The sequence below is a fragment of the Elephantulus edwardii genome, unplaced genomic scaffold (genome assembly GCF_000299155.1).
Source record: "Elephantulus edwardii isolate Elephantulus edwardi_28Jun2011 unplaced genomic scaffold, EleEdw1.0 scaffold00106, whole genome shotgun sequence".
Taxonomy (NCBI): domain Eukaryota; kingdom Metazoa; phylum Chordata; class Mammalia; order Macroscelidea; family Macroscelididae; genus Elephantulus; species Elephantulus edwardii.
In genome coordinates, this window is record NW_006399856.1 from 2,851,175 (window position 1) to 2,859,429 (window position 8,255).

The following is an 8,255-nucleotide window of genomic DNA, read 5'->3' on the forward strand; positions in this document are numbered from 1 at the left end:
AGTTGTCTCCCAAGTTGGAAGGATTACACAGTATCTTCAACAATGGACACCAACATGCCAATGATGGTGAGGATGGTGTGGGTCCAGGCAATGCTTCATCCCGTTATATGAAAAGTTGACATATATCAGAACCAACTCAATGGCAACTAAACCCAATTAACAATACTGTATACAGGAGCTCTGTATTAATCAGATAGGGCAAGGAAACACTTCACGGTTCAAAATTGGGAAATGAGTACACCAGGAATGTGTTCTATCTCCATACTTTTTCTTTTTCTCTCTCTCAATGACTTTTCTGTTGTGAGACAGAACAGAAACATTGGTGGAAGATCTATCAACAATCTCCGTTATGCAGATGACACAACCTTGCTTGCTGAAACTGAGGAGGACCTCATGCACTTGCTGCGAAGGGTCAAGGACTGCAGCCTTCAGTATGGACTAAGGCTCAACGTCAAGAAGACAAAGATTCTCGCCACTGGACCAATTGGCAGCGTCAAGATGGATGATGAAGAGATTGAGAGTGTTCACAGCTTCAGTTTGCTTGGCTCCACAGTCAACACTCTTGGTACCAGCAGTCAGGAAATCAAAAAGTGTATCGCGATGGGAAAGTCTGCCGTTGGGGACCTCTCAAACGTACTCAGGAGCAACAGTGTCTCTCTGGAGACTAAGGTGCGCCTGATACAGGTCATGGTATTTGCAATCGCTTGTTATGCATCAGAGAGTTGGACAATGACTAGGGAGGACAGAAGGAGAATGGATGCTTTTGAGCTGTGGTGCTGGAGAAGGGTACTGAATGTACCCTGGACTGCCAGGAAAACAAACAGATCCATCTTGGAGAGGATTAAACCAAGCTGCTCCTTGGAGGCAAGGATTCTGGGGCTTCATCTGACATACTTTGGACATGTTGCCAGGAGGGACGGGTCCTTGGAGAGGGACATCATGCTTGGGAGTGTGGAGGGACAGCGCAGGAGGGGAAGACCCTCTATGAGATGGATTGATTCGGTGACTGGGGTAATCGGGATGGGTGTGTCAGAGGCGGTGCGGTTGGCGCAGGATAGAGCAGGGTTTAGAGCTGTTGTGCATAGGGTCGCTATGAGTCGGAAACGACTCGATGGCACATAACAACAACAATGACTTTTCAATCTATATGTAGAATAGATTCTCTGGCAGGCTGTGCTCTATCAGACGGAATGTGACATTAGGTTTGGAGGAAGACTCATCAACAATCTGCGTTATGCAGATGACACAACCCTGCTTGCTGAAACTGAGGAGGACCTGAAGCACTTGCTGCAGAAGATCAAGGACTACAGCCTTCAATATGGACTGAAGCTCAACATTAAGGAAACAAAGAGTCTCACGATTGGACTGATTGGCAGCATCGTGATAGATGGTGAAGAGCTTGAGATTGTTAACAGCTTCAGTTTGCTTGGCTACACAATCAATAGTCTTGGTACCAGTAGCCAGGAAATTAAAAGACAAATTGCACTGGGAAAGGCTGCTTTTAGAGACCTCTCCAGAGTACTGAAGAGCAATGATGTCAGTTTGGAGACTAAGGTGCACCTGATCAAAGCCTTAGTCTTTGCCATTACTTGCTATGCCTGAGAGAGCTGTACAATGACTAGAGAGGATTGAAGGAAAATTAATGTCTTCGAACTGTGGTGCTGGAGAAGAGTATTGAATATATAATGGACTGCTAAGAGAACAAACAGGTTCATCCTAGAGAAGGTGAAATCAGGCTGCTCCTTGAAGGCAAGGAATCTGAAGCTCTGTTACATACTTTGGGCATGTTGCAAGGAGGGATCAGTCCCTGGAGTAAAATATCATGCTTGGGAGGGTGGAGAGACAGCGCAAAAAAAGAAGACCCTCAATGAAATGGACTGATTCAGTGACTGGCACTGGCCTAATGTGGGTAGATTTGTCTGAGACAATAAAATTGGCACAGGATAGCAGGGTTTAGGGCTGTTGTACATAGGGTCCCTTATGATTCACAAGTGACTCAATGGCACATAGCAACAACAATAACATATAAATATATCATAACATTTGTAAATCATAAAATATTATGAAAATTTGAAATACATCCCTTTTTACAGTTATATTCATCCCTCAGAAGGACTAGCTGAGGTGACAGAGATAGAGACACTGACGTCACCACAAGCTGGTCACTTCTCCTTTATGGTGACCAGGCTTTCTATATGACCCTCTACCATCCACCACCTTGGATTTTGTTCTTTAAAGTAAGGATTTAAGAAGAAATCAGCTTAGTTGAAAAAAGTAAGGATAAAACCACTACACGTAAAGGTTAGTCCAATCTCTCCTATTACTATGCTTCTTTTGTTTCACATTTTCTCATTTCTAAATTATTCAATCTTAGAAGAAATACAGTCAGAATGCTCCTTAGAAATGCAAATAGCAAGACGTTAGCTAGCTTGCTTTGGCTCATCCACATGAAAGATCAATTGCTTAAAACAAAACACAAAACCACCCTCACCGGTATTGAATTAATTCCCACTCATTGTGTCCTGAAAGAACAGAGTAGACGTGACCCATACAGTTTCTAAGGCTGTAAATCTTTAAAGAAGCAAACTGCTTCATGTTTTTCTGGCAAAGCAGCAGGTCGGTTCAAATCACACACCTTTTGTTCAACAGCCACCAGCACCACCAGAGGCCCTTGGTAAGGCGGGGAGCCAGAAAAAAAGGGAAACCCGTAATGAGATAGACTAACACACAGTCAGAGTAAACTCAAAGATTCTGAAGATGGTGCAGGACCAGAATTGCTTTGTTCTGTTATACAGAAGTTCATCATTAGGCCAGTTTAAAGATTAAGATGTGCCTGACCCAAGCCTTGTTGTTGTTGTTAGATGCTGTCAAGTACAACTCACAGTGACTCTATGAACTACATATCTGAACTCTGTCCTACACTGTCATCATCGCAATCTCTGACACACTTGAGCCCTGTGCTGCAGTCGCTGTGACAATCCATGTTATTAAGGATCTTCCTTGCTTTTGCTTTCCCTCCACCTTTCCAAGCATAATGTCCTTCTCCAAGGAATAACCTCTCCAAGCAGCAAGCCCAAAATACAGGTACTAAAACTTAGTTAGTTTTGCCTCCAAGGAGCACTCTGGCTGCACTTTCTCCAAGACACATCTGTTTGTTCTTTCAACAGTCCATAGGCTATTCAGTGTTGTTCTCCAACATCACAGCTCAAAGACATCAGTTCTTCTTCTGTCATCCTTATTCCTTTTCCAGTTCTCAGATGCATAGTAAGTGATTGCAAAGACCATGGCCTGAATCAGATGCACCTTCGTCCCCAAAATGACATCACTACTCCTCAATAATGTGCCGAGGTCTCTAAGTACAGGCTTCCCAACGTGTCTCCTGATTTCCTGACTTTGGTCCAAATAACATGAAGTCATTGACAGCTACAATTTTTTTCTTTATCTATCATGATGTTACATACTGGTCCAGTGATGAGAATTTTTGTTTTCTTGACAATGAGAGGCAAACCATACTGAAGGCGTGGCCTTTGATGTTCTGCAGCAAATGCTTCAAGTTCTCACTTTCAGCAAGCAAGGTAGTGTCATATATGCATAACCAAGGTTATTGATGAGACTTTCTCCAGTCTTGATACCACATTCTTCTTTACAGAGTCCAGCTTCTCAAATAATTTACTCAGAATACAGATTCAATTAGGTATGGAGAAAGGATACAACCGTGATGCACCTTCCTGAATTTTAAACCATGCGGGCAGGCAGTGTTCCCTTTCTCTGTTCACACAACAGCCTCTCAATCTAGGTATAGGTTTCACAAGAGCACGATTAAGTGTTCTGGGACTCCAATTCTTCTCCATGTTAATCACAACTTGCTATGATCCACACAAGTCTTTGTATTTTTAATTGCTTTCTATGCATCTGAAAGTTGGACAATGACTAAGGAAAATGAAAGAAAAATTGTCGCCTTTGAATGATGGTGTTAGCTATGATGATGATGTTAGAATGATGGCGATGGAGTACTGACTATACTGTGGACTGCCAACAGAAGAAGCAAATCTTTCTTGAAAGAAGTGCAACTAGGGTGCTTTTTAGAGGCAAGGTGAAACTTCAGCTCACATACGTTGGGCATTATTTTCAGGAGGGATAAGTTTTTGGGAAAAGAAATCATGCTGGGAAATAAAGAGGGTCAGAGAAAGAGAAGACAACCCTCAATAAGCTAGACTGGCACAGTGGCTGAAACAATGGGCTTGAGCGTGGCAGAAATGATGATGATGATGGCACCAGACATGCAAGGTCACAGCTATCGTTGACAGGGTCACAAGGAGTCTTAGATGACCTGATGGCACCTAACAGCCCCAATACAACTCTTTGTGACTTAAGACTCTAACAGACCAAGGGCCAGTGCCCCACTCCCAGAGGCCATGACTGTACCCAGTAACTTTCTGTTCCTGCCCCTAACAGCCACTCCTGAAAACCTCCTCCTTTATCTCCTTCCTTAAGTGCAGATCTCTCCTGGATTCTTAACCTTGTTAATTGTTCACCCTGGAAATATTCATGAGAGAATATTCCTTCCATCTTTTTATCAGCAGGCAGACTATCGCTGTAATACATATGATACCACCTGCTCAACACTCATACACACACCTTTCTTTGGCACTCTTATAAAAATTTTTCCAGCTTTGGGTCAAACCATGGGAGTGCTGGTGGACTTCTGGGTAAAGAGTTGCTTTGCCAACACAAAGGTACATGATTCGAATCCACCAGCTGCTCCCCAAGAGGAATATAGACAATCTCCAATGTCTTCACAAGAGAAGCAAGAATCTAAAATAAGCCCAGTTGGTTTGGGCTGGAGAGGTGAGAGCTTTTTTAAAAGAAGTAGAATATTAGCGCAGGATCCTCCAAGTTTCAGCATCTCCCCCTCCTCTTTTTCACAGTCTCTGAAATCTCACTGAAGGGTCACTCATGAGGTAGATTCAACTCAAAGGTAGTAAGTTTGAGGTTGATAGGGTTAACTGTAGAAATGGCTAGTTTTAAACTGTTTTGATAGAGGAAAATAGGGAATTTTTATATTGTTTCACTTAATACATTTAATCCCATAGACCTAGGCATGAAAGTTTCTGTCATCTCAGGATCTTTCTCATTTTAAGCCAAAGTCAGTTGTCCTTGTCCACTTTCTGAGAAAGATGCTTCAACATACAGTATCCACTAGTGGGGTTAAGGTAAGGATTCCTTCCCCACAGACCTCAGCAAGAGTTACTGGACAACTCTGTAGCCTAGAATTCCTGGTAAAAGGACGTATTTTAGATGCTTAGTCTTGTCTTCATTTTCTCACTTGCTTCCTGGGGCAGGGAGAAGGGGCCAAGAGAAGTAAGAAGCTAAAACAAGTCCAGTTGGTTTGGGCTGGAGAGGTGGAAGCTTTTTTAAAGAAGTAGAATATTAGCTCAGGATCCTCCAAGTTTGAGCACCTCCCCCTCCTCTTTTTCTTTCAGCCTCTTACTAAAGAATTATCCAAATCACCTATCTCATGCTGTATTGTAGTTTGGTCCTTCAACAATGTCTCATCCTACCACCTACTACCTCATGCAGCACTCTCCTTCCACCCCGCTCACTCCCTGAGCTAACAGAGAAAAGGGAAGATTCTAAGAACGATAGCTGAAATTCTCTATACTACCAGAAACCCTACAGTGTTAAGTGCAGCACTCTCTGAAGAGGTCTCCATTAAAAAAGGCAAATGTTCTCCATATTAAGTATTTAAAGCAGTGCTTCCAAACCTGTTCCTCAAAATGATAGTTCTAAGAGGCATTCTTAAGTGCTTGCGGAAAATGAATTCTTCGACCCAGAAAATGTGGGAATCATACCATGCTACAGTTCCTCACAGGCACAGGAGTTTCATAATATACAGTATCATATTAAAGGCTCAGAGAGCACTTGGCAGTAATGAACCTATTTGACTTTGCTTAGTCTAATATTTCTCAGACTAATTCAGTGAAGGAATACTTTTCCCATAGACTTTCTTGGCCTTTCTGTCCCACAGAACTTGCTTTGTAAAATGCTAGTTCTCCAACATTTGAGGGAGAACAAACAGGTTTTCTCACTTCACCATCACCTTACATGTGCAGAGGGACCAGGGCTGGTGAGAGCCCCTCTATCTACCTCCAGTCCCTAGGGGACCAGAACACCACTCACACAGGTTTGCAAATACCTTTCCTTCTCTACCCAAGATGCATGCGGCGGCACTCACAAGGAGCTGGAGCTTCCAAAATGTTTGCATTTCCTGCCCTAGCCTGCTACCCCTCATTAAGCTGGGTTCTGAGTAACCCAGAAAGGCCCTAAAGCCAGTACAATTAAAACAAGGAGGTCTAAAATGTCCCCACCCAAAAGGCAGGAAATTAGAAAGCCACAATACCGTGATACAACAATCTTTAGTTCCATTGACCAACTGTGAATCAGCACACCCGGGTCTCCAAATGCACAAAGGGCTTTAATCTAGTCTCACCTGGGTGGGAACACTTGAGCACCCTGTATAAACCACAGACTTGGATGTGGTTCCTCCTGGGCTTGTCAAAATTCTGTGATTCCTCTGGATCCCACACTTCAGCATTTCAGTGCTTTCTACTTTTTATTGTTCTGCTACACCTATGGTATTTATCTCTCCATCTAGACTGTAACAAAGACTACTTCTTATCCTCCATCTGCTTTTCCCTCTAGCATCTAATTCTCAATGTTAGGTACAGAGGCATACTTAAACACAACATTAAAATGAGACCCACACAATGCCTTCAGTTTCTAACTCAAGCTGGAGATAAGAAAGGTTAAAAAGATTCAGATTCAGTAACTTTAACTCACTGAATCAACTGATGTCTTCCATGTCTTTAATTATTGTTTTATACAAAACTCCATTTGTGTCTCAGTTCTAATTTCCTTGGGTCTGATTGACAGCATCATGATAGACGGTGAAGAGATTGAGATTGTTAACAGCTTCAGTTTGCTTGGCTCCACAATCAACACTCTTGGTACCAGCAGCTAGGAAAACTCAAAAGACAAATTGCATGGGAAAGTCTGCTGTCAGAGACATATAGTACTGAAGAGCAATGATGTCAGTCTGGAGACTAGGGTGTGCCTGATCCAGGCCATAGTCTTCACAATTGCGTGTTAAGAATCAGAAAACTGGACAATGACTAGGGATGATAGAGCTGCAGTGCTGGAGAAGAGTATTGAGTATACATACCATAGACCACTAGGAGAACAAACTGGTTTGTCCTAGAGAGGATGAAGCCAGGTTGCTCCTTGTAGGCAAAAATTCTGAAGTCCCATCTGACATACTTCGTACATGTTGCAAGGAGGGACCAGGCCTTGGAGACAGACATGCTTGGGAGGATGGAAGGACAGCACAAGAGAGGAAGACCTTGGTATGAGATGGATTGACTCAGCAACTGGGGTAGTTAGGGTAGATGTGTCAGAGAAAATAATGTTGCCTTAGGATAGAGTTCAGAGCTGTTATACATAGTGTTACTATGAGTTGCAGGTGACTTGATGGCACATAACAACAACAACAACTATATATTCCTTGCAGTGGAATAGTTGAGTCATACGGAATTTCTGTATTCAGCGTTTTGACAAAACACCAAACTACCTTTCAGAGTGGTTGTACCATTTTACAATCCCACCAAGAGTGTATGAAGAGTTCCCACCTCTGCACATTCTCTCCAACATTTGTTACTTGCTATCCTGGTAAACTTTGCCACTGCTACTGGGGTGAGATGGTATCTCATTGCGGTCTTGACTTGTGTCTCTCTTATTGCAGTGATTTTGAGCATATCTTTATGTGTCTGTTGGCCATCAGTATGTCTACCTCTGTGAAAAGTTTTTCCATGTCATTTGCCTACTTTTTAATTGGGTTATCCGTCTTTTTCTTGTGGAGGCCCTGTAGTATTCTATAAACTTTCATTATTAGATCCTTGTCTGAGATGGTACTGCCAAATGTTTCTTCCCAGTCAGTAAGTTTTCTTTTTACCTGGTTGGAAAAATTTTGATGCACACAGGGATTTAATCTTTAGAAGGTCCCATTCATCAAATTTATCCTTTCCTGGTCTTGTATCTCTGTCTGTATTTGTCAGCCTCTTTATACCATTGACTCAGCCTTCTAAGTGAGAAACAAACTGGAGATGCTCACTGCACCCTAAGTGACTGCAGTTCTTGGGCCACTTCCCCATACCCTCCTTTCATTTCTTTCCCCATCAATTCTTATTTGTTTATCAAGG